At 31.9% G+C, this 17,599-nt stretch overlaps 1 long non-coding RNA gene across 1 annotated transcript; it reads left to right on the forward strand.

Annotated features, from left to right (window-relative positions):
• Window positions 1-213: 213 nt before the first annotated feature.
• LOC143255303 (uncharacterized) lies at window positions 214-17,580 on the forward strand. Its single transcript, XR_013030534.1, has 2 exons — window positions 214-330; window positions 17,360-17,580. It is a non-coding gene; the product is annotated as an uncharacterized LOC143255303 (long non-coding RNA).
• The last annotated feature ends 19 nt before the right edge of the window (window positions 17,581-17,599 follow it).

Here is a 17,599-nt window from a genome sequence, read left to right on the forward strand (position 1 = left end):
TATTACATCCATTGCTGTCTTCATCTACATAATATAAAAATGTAATAATTTGTATAATATGATCTACAAATAAGCATAAAGATTATATTAATTTGTTGTTGTGAGGTTAAAGCATCATAATCTATATTATTGTTAGTCCGTTTTAGGGCACTCTTTGTACTTTAACTTTAATGTAGAATTACAAATAATAAATTACATTTTTTTTATTCCTCAGCGAAAAACGAGATCAAGGAGCAACCCTCTACGCGAGTTCCAAAGACCCTTAATCCTCCTATGAAGATTGATGCACTGGAGGGAGAGAACATTACTTTCGCATGCCAGGTTGACCAGGTTGATATTATTTATCCAAATACGAGGTTTTTCTTTGCTGTTGTTGTTGTTTTGAATTTAGCACAAAGCTACACAATGGGCTATCTGTGCTCTGCCCACTACGGGTATCGAAACCCGGATTTTAGCGTATAAGTCCGCAGACATACCGCTGAGCCAGTGGAGGGCTTTTCTTTGCACATTAATTTATTACAGAAGGGATTTTAACGTACAAGATGGAAAGATTACGGACGTTTTCAAATTACTGCTGTCTATTTTTAACTATTAAACCTTTAACACATAATCAGCAACACAATCAAATTATATGGGATATAAAGGATCTAGAAAAATATACTGATGCGTGTTTGAAAGATGCTAATAACAAAAAAGTAATAATTACTCTACTTATTGAAAGAGGCCAGGCATGGCCAGGTGGGTTAAGGCTTTTGAATCATAATCTGAGGGTCACGGGTTCGAATTCCCCTCACACCCAACATGCTCGCCCTTTAAGCCGTGGAGGCGTTGTAACGTTTCGGTCAATCCCGCTATTCGTTGGTAAATGAGTAGTCCAAGAGTCGGCGGTGGGTGGTGATGACTAGCTGCCTTCCCTCTAATCTTATACTGCTAAATTAGGGACGGCTAGCGCAGATAGCCCTTGAGTAGCTTTTCGCGAAATTAAAAAAAAAAACTTATTGAAAGTGGCGCTTTTTATAATTCTTTATATTTTTCGTAACATATTTTACCTAAATCAGTTATATTTCATGACATTATAAAATTTGACACAGATATTTCTGAATAAGTTTCCACATGCATTATATAAATTTCTTATACCAAACATACACAGTGGGTTATCTGTACCCTGTCCACCGCGGGGAATAGAGCCCCAGAATTTTGCATTGCAAATCGATAAATGTATTGTTGACCCACATAAAGACATTTCTGAAAAGCTACAAATTAGAGGAACTTAAAATCACAGCTTTACTCACCTTGATAAATCATACTTACTTCCAGAAACGACGCCCCATGGGCGGCTGTTTGTGCTAGTAGTCGCAGTATTCATGACTTATTGAAAAATCTTTAGATAAAGTGATCAATTTCTGGGAAATAGGCGAAAATAGTGCTGGAACTCTGCGAATATAAACTATAATGTTTTATGTATTAAAAGTGGTATCCTTTATTTTAACAAAATAATAATTTGCGAGAACTCCATATTATTTATAAATTACACCAATAAAGATATATCCAATTCCTCATGTACAGCTCTACATGTTGTGTTTTTGTTGTAAGGAAAGTAATTTTACTTAAAATTGTGTTCTGTGATGAAGAAATGGTTGTTGCTCTTCCGTAGTAAGTTTTCAAATTGTTTGAATATTTAATACTCAAGTAAGACCTTTTAACAGATTTTGTTTGTGAGCAACTCACTAGATGGCAAGATATTTATTATTTCGATCATAAATATGCTGAACTTGCACAGTAAACATAAAACATGTGACTGAGGATTTAATCGTTTTTCACGATGGTGACTGTCATTACTATAACATCAAATACAAGAGTGCAGCTTGCATGATAAAGGAAACATAAATACGTAATGGAAATGCTGTACACGGCTGGATACATGACAACATGACGAAGTCTAATATTGAGCGAAAATTCTCGTGAGCATTAGGTACGTGGGTGGAGATATTATTATATTGTTCTTACTGGAAACATATGTAGGACCAGTAAAGAAATATTTATTACAAATTACTGTCAACCTTATTGTGATATAATGTCTGACAAAAACCACTGATCTGTAAACCGTAAGTAACTGGTATAGGGCGGTATTTCTATACTATAAGAGTTGGTATCTCATAACTTATTGATATAAATAGGGTTTAGCTGATGCTTTCCATTTGTTGCATGTCCAGACACTTGATGAGTTCTGGTATTGGATGGAAGATTTTTTTTTTCTTTACGCTAATGGAGAGTGACGTGCAGCATACAGATTGTATAGATAGATAAGTCATGTTTTACTGGTATGAGATATTATTCATATCATAGTGATCAATGTCTGATAAATGATTAACATAAAAAAATATTTCAACTGTGAATTGTGTATCCTACTAATATGATGAAATCCGGCGTTTATTTTAATAAAAAGAAGCTTGAACAATAGTGTGTGATTCACAAGGTGTAAAATCCAGTTGACGTTTTTTTTTTCCTTTTATTGGAATCCTGTACAGAGCAAGTAAACATAGTTTTCTTTAAAAAACCTTTCCATTCTTATTGTAATATAAGGCCATACAAACGACAAATGTACACATTATGTTTTTAAGACACACTAATTTATGTGTGATGAATAATTGTAATATATCTTTATAAAATATATATATTTTTTGTTTTATATACAAAAATTAGAATGTGTTGGTTTCTCGCTTTTCATTAGTTATAATTATTCTCTAAGCTCATAGACTAATCGACTTAGATGCTGGGTTAGATAGGAAATGCAATAACTTACACCACAAAACATGGAAGAACTGTGTCTTCTCCTGACAAAATACAGTGAAATTGTATCTATATCAGATTGTCAAGTTAGACATACTCATGTTGCACACAAGCACAGTGATCAGTCCTCATTAAAACATAATACAAGCACTGCATCTTCTCCCGATAGAATACAGTGAAATTCTAGTTATATCAGACTGTCAAGTTAGACAGTCATGTTGCACACGAACACAGTGACCAATCCTTATTCAAACATAACACAAACACTGTGTATGTGTTTGTGTGACACATAAGATAATCGCTTTAGAGTCATACTATTTCTCTCAAGAATTTGTTCCAAATTGTATAAGCATCATGTTACATAATAAATATACAACGTTAAAGTCAATACGCATTAAAATTATTTTAAATAATGACTCTGCATGTTTCGACGTATCACACGTTATCTTCAGGAGTGAAGTTGCAAGAGATGAATTTCATATTTTTAAATATCACGTGACCTGTCCATAATTTTACATTTTTGCATATATATCGGAACGGACTTCGCCTCATTCTTGGATAGATATTCGCCGGATCTTCATCAATATTTTAATAAATAATAGTTATTCTTAAGTTTCGTTATTTCCAGAGGTTCTCGATTATTAGTTGCTGTAATAGTTTTAGGTTGACCCAATACAATTTTCTTTACATAATATGTTGTGCTGGATTTTACTTACATGTTCTAATATAGCCAAATTTATGTTTATTTTCATTTTTTATAATTGTTATATTTGGCTGTATGATATTTTAAATCACGTATTGCTTATCCACTATAGATACTTCCACATTTGCATTTAATTTTATAAATTCTAAATTTATCCATTAATTGTACATCATCTTTACTGTTGCATAAAATTTATCTTATCTTATTTATTGGTTTAAATATGGAGAAAAATATTTTTGGTTTTAAATAAATCAGTACTTAGACCTAAGATATATGGTTATACTAAACACTTCTTTCAAATTTTATTATAACTTTGTTTCCACGTAATACCTTAATGTACTACTGCCACATTAGTTAATTTATTGCGCCACCTCCAATACTTGGGTTAAATTTTCTTTTAACTGCTACATGTTTTAACAGCTCATTTTAAAATCATCCTGTTCTTTTGACATGAACACAGAAAAAGGTTTTCCATAAATAGATCTTTCTAAGAAACCCTATTCAATCCTTTTTGCTCCCCGCCAGTACAGCGATAAGTCTACAGTCTTACAACGCTAAAATCAGGAGTTCAATTCCCCTCGGTGGGCTCAGCAGATAGCCAAATGTGGCTTTGCTATAAGAAAACACACACGCACTCAACCCCTTTTACCAATACATCTAAAAAAAGCAAACTCTTATTTTTTTCACTTTCATGAGTAAATTGCATAGAACCTTGTAGGTAAGGTAAGTACAATGCCTAAAAGGAGAATAACGTCCTGTGCTATAATTCAGCAATAAGCCTGAGTCATTATGCATAACACAGCAATAAGCCTGAGTCATTATGCTTTGTTATGGTACGTATTCATACTGCATTTTTTATTGATAGAAATACATATACACTTATGCGACCCACAGGTAAATTATCACATTACAATTTAAAATAAAGTTAGTTTGTCTGACGTGTGAGATAGTCCAAGAAGTCTTCATAAATAAGCATACACTAACATTTGCCATAACACTTAACTTTAGCGTTCGGTGAGCACAGTATGTAAACCTTTCTCAGAATCATATTGTTTCATCTAATTTATTGGATTTAACATCAATAAATTTCTAAACACACGTGTTTATCGTCGAACTCTGATCTAATTCCAAATCCCAAGGATAGAAATTTGCCAACAAATCAAATGCGATTCATCTTACTGTATTATCACATGGATACAACGCATTTCGTATGCTTAGGGAGAATGTGTTAAGCAATTCCTGTAGTTCATCAAACATAAGTTCATAGTAGTGCTTCTGGTGGCAACACGTTACAGCTGTAATATTTACACTCCCTTGGTGCCGCAATGAATGTAGTCGTCAAGATTTATCTTCGCTTCCAATAACGTTTCGTCTCAGCATCTTTTTTTACCAAACACTTTTTGATGCACAACTTCATTTTCAGGAATTATTGTAGAATGTAGTCACACCACATATTCCCGAGGACGCTGTAGTACTTGTACACTGGATGGAAATATATACATAAGATCCACTGAGAGCCATACTTCTTCTTTAGACATGTGAAAAACAACAAGTGCACTGTATCACTGTTTATCAGCTGTTCAGTATACCATCATGGATGTTCATTCCAGTTGGTTCATTCAAGTTTCACAAATTTAATAAGCATCCATTTGACAGTCTTTATTGCTTATTCAGCCAAACCGTCAAAGTGAGGATGATATGATAAAAAGTGCATTATTTTCATTTACTGCATTTCTTCCTACAACGTAAACAACTTCATATCAAGTTAGCTCATTACTCGATATGGGATTCTCCAGGTTTCTTTAAATATTGTTATCCAATACTTAGTCAACACACCAGTGACGTACCACCTTGGTGAGATAATTTATAACATCATGCATGTGCTGCTGTCTTTTAATAATTTTGGACATGATATCAATTTTACCCAGAGAGATTCTCTATAGGGAAGAAATGATAATTCTCATTATTTTCATTGAAATTATAGTTTTTTCTCTGAGAAGAACACATGTTTCTGTATTTTACACTATTTCTCTGTAGGTACATGAGAAAGTAGCCAAAGAAACCACTTACAAACATTTATAAGAATATGGCTAAAAACCCATCAATTTTCATTCATAATGCATCATACAAGTATGAAATGGCATAAGCACATCATAGTTTACTTTGATGCATAAAATAAATGCTTAGTAATGTCTGGATCTTTAATTATCTGTTCTTAAAATTCTTCATTAAAGCACGGATATTTCGCATTCTCACACAACAAAACTGATATTTCTTATGCAATAATTTTTATCATTGTACAGTGCCAAATACTTGTATGTTCAAGAATGAGCTTGTTTACATTAGTTGGCAAGCTAATTCACTGACTTTTCTGGGTTATCATGCTGGATGGTTATACAACATAATTGTACTTCTGTAAATATTATTGCAGTCATACTTTCAAGATTTATGAAGTTCATCAACTATCGCCGTGATAAATGATCTAGTCATATAATGCACCTTTTACTATTCAAATAGTGGAAGAAACGTTTGAAAAACACTACTATTACAAACAGTTTCTTCCTTGTTATGCAATATCATCTTACAGAAGTTGTTAGTGCATGTCTTTCACGTGTAATTATATGCTTCATGCTACTATACTGTGATAAAACTCCTCCAAATTCACCATTATTTGTATCAGTATCCACCAGTTGTTTACTTCTCTTTTGGTCTCAGGGTAAGAACAATACTTGAACACTACAATGTTGGAAGGTTCAGCACACGAAATCAACCCTATCGCTGCTTACTATATAGCTAAAAAAGCTTCACATCTGTAACTTTTACCACAAACTATCCTGTTTTCAATTATAATCCTGCACCTGCGATACCATTTTCAGGTTTTCGTGGTAACCTAAAGTATTGTTTAGAAGTTGGTTTGTTTTGAATTTTGCGCAAAGCTACTCGAGGGCTATCTGTGCTAGCAGTCCCTAATTTAGCAGTGTAAAACTAGAGGGAAAGCAGCTAGTCATCACCACCCATCGCCAAATCTTGGGCTACTCTTTTACAAACGTATAGTGGGATTGACCATCAAATTATAACGCCCCCACGACTAAAAGGCAAGTATGTTTAGTGTGACGGAATTCGAACGCGCAACCCACGGATTACGAGTCGAGTGCCCTAACCACCTGGCCATCCCGGGCCAGCCTGAAGTATGTGGTCAAAAAGTAAATGTTAAAAACATAGATAGGTAGTTTCTTCCATTAAAGTCCTTGATTTGCATTATCTTTGTGAACATTAACGTTATATTACACTTTAGAAATGACTTGACGCAGAATTCTTACAGTGGACTATATGCTGTTTCCATCACGAGGAATCAGATCCCGAATTTTAGCGTTGTAAATCCATAAACTTACCACTGTCCCCCTGCGGTATGTACAAAGAGTTTAATATTGTTAATACTGAATCCTTACAATATAAAAAGCATCTTCATGAGGCTGACGTGTTTGAAGAACAACCATTACACCCCTTTCTCCTGAACTCTAATGTTCTACTACGATGGTTTCTTAATGTAAATTTCAACATTTCGGTTGAAGGGATGAAAGTAGCTTGTGTACACGTGATTTGTGTTACTTTTTCACATGCGTTGGTGTTTGTGTATTCTCCCCTGTTATAAGATATGCCTTGGGTATGACTTGTTTTGCTGCATAACTCTTTGTGGATGGTCCTGGTGTCCCAAGCTTATCTATATTCCTTTGTGTTTCAATACCATTAAGTATATGGGATATCGATGCTTTAAAAATTCTAAGTTCCCGATATAAACACATCTAAATGATCTGAGTGAATGAGCATTTTTATTTAAAAAGGGTTTATATTATAAAATTTTAATGGCATTACACTATTTATGAAACTTCGGGTAGTTACAAAACGTTGTTCTAATGAACGTCAATTCACCACAACTTTATATCAGTTGTGGTTGTCAAGTTACTTGCCGATTTGCATATTAGACATTATTATATTATAACCTAAACGTACTTAACCACATATTAACTTTTACTTAGAAACTAGTCTTGCAGCTTCTATCACTCTCAAGAATTCACAAGTATTCCTGTATTGATGGGCTTTACCCCAAGTAAAATTATGCCAAATATTTATACAGATAATGTAACCCCAAGTAAAATTATGCCAAATATTTATACAGATAATGTATGACGTGTACCATATCACTATAGAAATTATATAAGTACAGAGGGCAACTGCATAAATTCTTCTGGTGATAATTTAAATGTGGCTTGTATGTAGTAAAGTCTGCAACTTTATACAGAGGTGGTTTCTAGATCATTGTTATAATTTTAACAATTAAAACATTTGCAACATTCCTACGATATTAGTGAATGATCAGGAAAATGTTTCAAATATTTATACGTTCTTTATACGGTTGAGTTTTTTTAATTCACTAGATTATACTTGAACAAATATTATGGTTATTTCAAGTGTTGATTTATTCCATTTCCACCAGCCTATCGCATCTCAACTTAATTCAAATGTCTGACTTTCGCTGCTCTACCCCAACAGAACTTGGATGTTTTTCGCAGTGATAATGCTAAAAGTAAATCTGTCAACCCTATATAAAATGAAAGCTTTGTATCTGGTTGTTGTTATTGTGTTTGAACGTGTTTAAAAGCAGCAGGTGCATAACATCCCTTTACTTCAAACCAACAGATGTCGCTGCAACCCAGTTTTTGTCCTTTTCTCTAACACTTCATATATAATAACCTACCTATTTTTAAGCATGTTCTTGTTTGTTTCTTGTTACACATATCTGCCCATCGCGGATATCGAAACTTACTTTCTAGCAGTTTAAGTTCGCAGACAACCACTGTTCCACTGGGGAGCATTCTATGATCCTGTATATGTGTGCTAAAGTAATTAATTTAGAGATATTGAATAATTTATTTCCGCCTTCATCTATATCTTTCACATACAAACAAACGCTGTTAGTTTAATTGCATTTGCTGATATGTATTTAATTTTAACAATTATATTTCTAGCTCTAGATTTTAATCGTATTTAATATGATATTCAAAACTGAGTGAATCATAGAGAATTGAAGAATTGCTCTAAAGCTATTTTGATATTGTCTCTGGTGCCTCAGAGGTGTTCTTTTGTTATTAAGAATAAAGTTACACAATGGCTATATGTTTTTGTCAATTTGCAAGTATAGAGACCTGTTGTTTAAGATTATAAATCGTTAGACTAAACGCTGATTCACTGCATGAAAAGGCAGGGATGTCGGGTCAAAGGTCAGCTTTAAGTTCTACATTGCTGAAATTTGGGATTTAACCCTGTAAATGGCCAACTCAGTCTATTGTTATTAAATTATATACATAATATGGTATTTATATTATTATAATTAATAATACGAGGTTGAAAATAGATAAATTAACTTAAAAAGTCTTTTATCACTATACAATGCAATGCACATTTCTATAAACTAAGAATTTGTGACGTCAAAGGCCTTTAAACACTACAGGTAGATTGGTTTGGTTTGTTTTGAATTTCGCGCAAAGCTACACGAGGGCTATTTACACTAGCCGTCCCTAATTTAGCAGTGTAAGACTAGAGGAAAAGCAGCTAGTCATCACCACTCTCCACCAACTTTTGCGCTACTCTTTTACAAATGAACAGTGGAATTGACTGTAACATTATAACACCCCCACGGCTGAAAGGGCGAGCTTGTTTGGTGTGACGGGGATTCGAACCCGCGATCCTCGGATTAAGAATGGAGTGCCTTAACCATATGGCCATGCTGGGCCACAGGTAGTTTAACCGGAACACTGTATGGTATGGTTATTGCTATCGTTAATGTGTATTTCCTAATTTGTTTTGTCGATCAAATTTATTTTTTGTACTGCAAAAGAAAAAAAAAGTAATATTTGGTGTTTAGTTGTAATAACAGAAGTGTTACTCTACTACACTATTTTAGAAAGAACAGGCAATTGGAAAACTTGGATTCAAAATATGAAGAGATATGGTTTCCTGCTATAATGAAACGTAAACGATCCCGCTCCGCATGTTTTGATCATGAAACTACACATGTTGAAGAAAGAGTATATAATGTTACTAGAATTAAAGTAAAATCGAATTCTATATCAATGTTATTTCCTCAGACATATGGAAAATTTGTAGTTAAAATACATCGTGTATCTTTAGAATAATATATTTATAGATGAAACTTATTTAAATTAATTAACGCAATATAAGTATATTAATTGCGACAATTAATTTAGTATTTATTTTCTGATAAAGTTCTGAGCTATAACAATGGTTTCAATCAATTAGGCCTAGGACACTACCTAAGGTTCAGCTTTCGAAAAAAAGAAAGTTCATTACCTGAAAATTTGTTATCTGGGTACTGTTTACCACTGACATTAGTCGACGAAATATTGTTTATAACGTTGGCATTCCACATACATGCCACATTAAGTGATAAAAAATCATGTTGAATGTATAGTTTATTCAAAATCCACTCGCTTATACTCGTAATATTTTATTATTTAACTATGATTTATGCTTTCTCTTTAGATTAAATGACTTCAAGTTCGGTTGTGACCAGTATTTGACAGTCATTATAGGTTAGCTAGTTAAATACGTTATTTGGTAAAATGAAAGCATGATCAAAAGTTGCGATATTACTTGTTGTTCATACGTGCATAGCTTTTTTTTTTTCGTTATTCTGGAGCAGTGGTTCCCAACCTTTTTTATGCCCCGCACCCCCAAAAAAATTTAATATGTTCTCGCACCCCTTACAGTAATTATTTATTTAAGAATGAAGGTGAAGGTGGCCAAAACTAATTTTTATAATTAGTTTTTAATGATATATAAACAAAAACGAAACATTTGGAAAAGAAAAAATATTACAACAAACTAAAAGTTACATAAACCCTACATGGCCTACAAAAAAATAAATTTTCATCCATGCATGAAATGAAATTTCTTTGAATTTGAAATGTTCAAATGTTCATAAGCCAATTTAAATTTATTGACTCTTTTGTTCCTGTTTATTTCTTTCGAGTTTTTCAAAGCGTGGCACTTTGTTGTTGATAGCAATCCGCAAAGTCTGCCTGTGCACCCAAGCGATTTCTAGATTTTGTCTTGATTGACAAAAGGCACTAAATCCAAACTCGCATAAGTATGTCGTCACGAAATGTTATTTCGCACCCCTGGAACACTATCTCGCACCCGTGGATGGGAACCGATGTTCTAGAGCTGTTGATTCAATATGTACAATCTTGTCTTTAGTTAATTGTTGGTTGTATGAAGAACACATTGTTCCTCGATTATGGTAGCTACGGTTCGAGTCGTTGACCTAATATAGACTTGCCCACAGCAAAAAAACACAAATATTTGTATACTAACAGCAATTTCTTTTGAATAAGAAATTTTCTATTTAAATAGGAAGAAACATAATGTATATCTGTTTGGTTTGATGATTACTTTTAAACTGACTTGCGGATAAGTCGATTGCAAAATGTTTTTGAATTTACTGTTTAATTTGATACCATGGGACTTAGTAAATACTAACAAGAAGGTGATACGACAGTTATGAACATCGAGGTCAGAAATTTAGGGTTGTAAACCTTATTGATATATTCAAATATATATTTGTTGGTAAGTGCTAGAGTGAAGGCATTTTTAATCAAACATTTATAACATTGATAATTTCATCTTGTAAATAACCATAAGGACGGATAGAAATGACAGTATAGGCCAGAAATGTTGGTTTGTGATAGTAATTGGTTTTGAACCAGTTATTGCGGTTGATGACTTCTAGATCTTAAACCAGTTTTAGATTATTTTCAGTTGTGAAGTTGATATCATTGTGGTTTGAATTTAAATATTCTCACATGAATTATATAAATTTCTCTATGTGAGATTGTCAAACTGGCGTTAAGATTGATAGACAGTGTGTCCCCACCTCCATGTGGGTCTTACTTTCGCATTCACCTCCAGAGCTCAGGGCAAATTTTATATCCCACATTACAGTTTGTAACCTAGGATCCTTTAAATTTATGTAACGTCTTTAATTTAATTTTCGTGGAGTTGGTTTGAGGTTGGACCCGACATGGCCAAGTGTGTTAAGGCGTTCGATTTGTAATCCGAGGGTCGCGGGTTCGAATCTCGTTCGTACCAAACATGCTCGCCCTTTCAGCGAGATGCTGAAATAACTTGTGATTATGTTATTTTCTGGAAAAATATTTATAGATTTTCTAGATACAAATTTAAATTGTATAATTTAATATTATACATTATAATATTAACAGACGTTAATTTTATATTAACGCTCAGGAAGTTGACAGTTTGTTTCACTGTCACGTTGTTACAGTGAACATCTTTGTTCTGTAACAAAGTACAGTTGGTACTTTTGTCTATAATAATCTTGTTATTATTGGAACAATAATGGTTTTGTTCTGATCCCTACCCCCCACGGGGGCGTTATAATGTTACGGTCAATCCTACTATTCGTTGGTAAAAGAGTACGCATAAACGTGACTGTATTTCGCTATGCTTAGTTGTGTTAAATATACAAGATTGTTTAGTTTAAGAGTTATTATTTACTTCATTTAGTGATCTAATATTTAATGATTATTTAGTTTTTATAGCAAGTGTTAATTATTCTAAGGGTGATAATTATAACAAGTTGTGTTACGTAACTCAGCAAGAGTACGCTGTAGTATTGTTGACGTCATCTTTTTCGTTACCTTAAGGTTTTCTCATTATAGTAATACTATTACATCATATCGTCTCGTGGTTTTTAGAAAATTTGAGACCTTAGTTGGGTAGGATTGATATATATATTGAGTTCAGTGTATGTGAACAATTACTGAGAGAAAGAGAACGTGAAGTTATCCGATGAGTGAGTGATTAACGTTAATGGAAGCCAAAAAAATAAATTACGTCAGGAGGTGTTAAGTTAGTGTGTTTGTATTTTCGTATAGCAAAGCTACGTTGGGCTATCTGCTGTGTCCACAGAGAGGAATCATACCACTGATTTTAACGTCGTAAATACAAAGACTTACGGGTGTCCTACCGGGGGAACTTTAAGTTAGAGAAAGTGAAGTTAGGCTGCGTGATTTTTAGTTTTGTCATAACGGGCGGTATTTTAAAGTGAGTTTCACAGTTTAACAGAGGTAAGGAAAATAATTTGTCTTGCCAAAAGGAGTTCGAAAGTTGGTGAATCCATCTGTGTGGACATTGAAGAAAGAGAAACAATTATTTAAAGTTTTAGATACATCTGTGACAACCCACGGAGTAACGTAAGTAAATTTATCACAGATTGTATAGTAATAAACAGATATAGAAAAATAATTTGTCTTTCCAATATGATTCTAAAGTAACTGGATCAGTCTATGCGAATTTTTGCGAAGAAAAGAGAATTATACAGTTTCAGATACAATTATGACATCCTATAGAATTTTTGTACATATGTTTGACCTATCTTGAATATATTATTTTAAAACAAGTGGAGTGTGAGCTGTTCATTTATTGTTCGAACTTATCGCCAACAAACACTATATTCCTTCTGTTAAAGAATCCAAGCCCACGTGTATAAAGCCCTGACAAGTGTATGGTACGTAAATGCGGTGATTAGTATTTAATATAGAATATTTTATCAGTGGAAGCACACATACGTCTACTATTCTATGTTATTTGGTTGTTTATCAAATATTTATTGCTCTATCATTTTTGTTGGGTATTCCAATACAGACTCCACATATAAATTTCACCAGACTATAATTCTGACTGTTTGTTCAACGAAACTATCATCAAACTATACTCCCATATTTCACAGTCTTATAAATACATTTACAGTTTGCTGAATTTCATTAAATAATGCTATTTAGCAAATTTATTTACGTGTTTTACAAACTAACCATTTCCTATATCTCTATATTAATAATAGTATAATCATTTTTTACTTGTTAGTTAATGTTGTACAGCATTTTTATACAAATTGTTGTGAGTCTGTAAAGTAAAAAAAAATAACTGAATTTTTAGAATGGTATACAAGATAATTTATCATATAAAATATGTACAACACTATTAACTTTAATATGTAATTTTAATAAGTATTAAATAACATAAGCTTTTCATTATATTTTTCACCTTGAGAAATATTCTGTACATTTACTGTATTGACATTTTTCACCATTGTGTACTATTCACTTCAAAAGACCATGTAATTTCTATTAAGATCAAGTAAAATGTGTTTTTGAAATAATTACAATTATAAAGAAACTGCAGTTTGTTTTTAAATATTGTAATTATATAATTTATTACAGGCATCAAATTCTCTAAAAGGTAGGAAGGAAACTGTTAGAATAGTTATAAGCTAAGTTTAAGTTCTTAAGAGCTATAAATCTTATATGAATGATTTACCATCTTCAGAAGATCATAAACTGTTGTACCTACAATAAGCCATTTTTCTAAGAGCTTAAACAGTTATAAAACATCTTAAGAAGTAATATAAATTTTTTCTAGTATTATCATATTTTGTTGTAAGAAGTAGATTACTTCAAGCAGTAAAAGTACTGGGATCTATACATTGCATTGCAATTTTTTCACTTTAACAAAAGTGTAAACTATTGTATATTATGATAAAGTCATGTAAAAAACAGCTTAAATAGTTGTGTAGTATGATAAAAAGTAATCTCAAAAGGAGCTTAAATGGTTGTACACTATGATGAAAAGTAATCTTCAAAAGGGAGTTTAAACTATTGTACACTTTGATACCAAGACATCTAAAAAAGAACTAATACTTATGTACGATATGATATCAAGTTATCTAAACACAATTTAATATGTTGTATACTAAAGTAACAAATGACCTAAACAACAGGTTAGATTATTGTACAGTATGATATTAAAGGATCTAGATGCCATTATAAACTGTTGTTGGTTGGTTGATCATTGCATGTTTTATGATGCAATGAACCAGGTCTACCTGTGCCAAACAACAGATTATAAAAATGAAAGAAAATAAAAGAGTAAAATTAAAATAAAGTTAAAAAGCAAATAAGAACATTGCCAATTAATGAAGCTAAAAGATCAAAGATAGTTAAAAAGACCAGTAACCCATAAAAATTAAACTACTGTATGCAATGAAAACAATTCATTTAAACAAGAGTTAAACAGTTGTACACTAATATAACAAATCATGAACAAAAATAACTTACTTTCACAAACTGTTATAAGTCATCAAAACAAGAGCTCAAAGTGTTGTACACAGTGAACAAAGTCATCTGAAAAAACAGCTTAAACAGTTGTACACTATTATAGCAAGAGGCATTTAAAGAATAGTTTTAACCTTTTGTTTACTAGGATGACAAGTCATTTAAACAAGAGCTTAAAGAGTTATATATTACGATACCAAGTCACCTAAGGAAGAGATTAGTATAACATAATGTTTATGGATGTTTAGCCTGCCCCATATTTTGAAATAAACTAAAACTATTAAAAACAGTAAATTCATAAAGCCTCAATGTCAGCCCTTATCATTCATACAGTTATCAACCTTTCTTTTAAACTCATTTCAGTATACTGACTCTACAACATCTGAAGGCAACCCATTCCAAAGTTCAACCAATCTGTTAAAAATATAAAACTATACTATGACTAGTACAAACACCTGATACCAGTAAGACGTTATAAGTGCAGACATTTATGGCTTGTTAGGTGTAACTAGTAGATATCAGAATCACTTTTAGGTCATGATTATAGTAAACACCTATTAGCGTTAGGCTATGACTAGTGAGCTCGTATAACTTGCTACTGTTATACATTGCTTACATGCAACCATATGCTTACTTATAAAGTCAATTAATATTGATAAAATATGAAAGGTATGCATCTCTACTACCTGTAACACATAAATAGTAAAGAAATGTGGTCTTCTAAAATGAAAGATAACATGAATTATAATGACTTGGATCTCAAGGACTTAGCATGTACAATCCAAAATGCTCACTATAACATTTAATAAATATGACATACTTTTTTTTCCTAGGTCTTAAAATCTAATGCAGTAATTTGTATCTGTAAGAAAAATAATTTTAAGGTGGATGCTACTTGTTTATATGAATATAAAAAATCCAAGTGGGACTATACTTTTCTTAAAAAATTAAATGAGATGGTATTCATTTAAATGTACATTTCTCTGCCTTACTCTTTTTTTTTTAATATTCTTTCACGTTTTCATATTGTTGAAAATTCTTGAAAGTTAAAATTTCATGAAGACATTTAACTTTGAATTTGATCTTCATTGCAAGTCTTTATCAGTCATGGAAACATTTTAAATGACATTTACTCTTCCTGGAAAAGTCTATTAGTATTGTAAGCATATTTGACAATGAAGCTGATTTTATTTTTTGGAAAGGCCTGTTAACTTTGCGAGCACATTTTACAATGAAGCTGATTAACCAGCTGTACTGTTTGGCCTTATGTTTCCTTATGTGTCGTGTTCAAACACATGTAGTTGATAAATTTCAGGTAGCTTTACTTCATGCTGTCATTACTATATTTACATGTAACTTACGTCCTCTATAAAGGCAGGTATATCAACACTGCTAAATTAGCTTAGATTTTGAGAGAGAAAGAAATTTCTTTCTTGCAAACAAGTGCCTTAAGTGTTTATGTAATAAACTACAGCTACAGCAACAGCTTGTGAAATGTATTACACAACTCTAAAAGTGAAATAATAAAACAATGAACTTCTGTTTGAAGACTTTCAAATAATCATAAGCTATTTTGATGAACTCCTGTTCTACTCACTTTGTCATTCTTAGTGGCCTTCTGAGTACGTTGTAAGGCTAATGTCTTTATGTTGTGTAATATCTTTATTAACGTGAACATATTCATAGTTTCATTAATTGTTTATAAATAATTTAATTGGAAATCATCATTTTATTGAATATTATAGCACTTTGTATTTATACATTTAAAGATTGCTTTTATAACACTAGCAAAGTGTTTAACATTCCTCTATTCTCCAGCTTTTCTGTTTCTATTAGAAACATTTTCATATGTTCATGAACTGGAACTGCTTGTCATCTGACAACTACAAATTATCCTTTTAATTCTAGTTGTTTTACGAATTTTAAATCATTAAATAATTCATGTAATATCTAATAAAATTACAGTTACATTTTTTCATCAACCATGTACTGCCAATTCTTCAGAAACCTCTTTATTTATATTCACTACAACTACACATATTTTGGAAATCTCAGGCTACGACTGTTTATAGCTAAGTTTGTTACCCTGTCCATCAATAATAACTTTTCATTGCTTAATGATTAAAATATATATTTTAATGGCTACGTAAGATACATTATCAAGGCAGGTTAAAAAGGTTTTCTTCAAAATTGATAAAATTTTGTTTTTGCCATTAGAAACTAAAATATGTTATTGAATATTAATAGATCATTTATTTGGACATAACTCTTCTTGGACTTCATGGCAGTTTTAAAATTTACAGATATCAATTGTTTATAATGTCTTTATTAATAGAAATAACAAAAAGGGCAAGTACAGAACGTTTATTTTGGTTGATCTTTATATGCTGCCACTACAGCAGTTTTTGATGTTATCCTTTGTATTTTTTTGTTTCTTGTGTGTACTTGTTACTTGCTACTTTGTACAAAACTATAATTTTCTCCTTTTGTCAACACTATTTTCTTTTTCAAATGTATAATTTTTTTTTATTTGTTTAATAGCAGTTATCCTACTAACATACTTTTACAGATAAGTATCACAAATAATTCAACTACAATATAACTACTGGTAGCCAGTTAGTTAACTACACCTTTGTCATATTATATGTACTTGTAGACATATAGAAGTGTGAAGTCCAGGAACAACTTTATCATACAGTGTGGAGGCTGGGTTGCATGGTTACATTATGATAATAGAATTTTGTGTATTGTTTTGATGTAGCATAATTATATGTTGTTTGTTGTTGTTTTTTTCAAAGAGAAATAAATGTTTGTTAAGAACTATAATCCTATTTATGTAATTTCCATTACATTAAAATAAAAGAAACTTTATTTGCACATGATTCTCTGGACAATA

This window comes from Tachypleus tridentatus, chromosome 7 (genome assembly GCF_004210375.1).
Source record: "Tachypleus tridentatus isolate NWPU-2018 chromosome 7, ASM421037v1, whole genome shotgun sequence".
Classification (NCBI taxonomy): domain Eukaryota; kingdom Metazoa; phylum Arthropoda; class Merostomata; order Xiphosura; family Limulidae; genus Tachypleus; species Tachypleus tridentatus.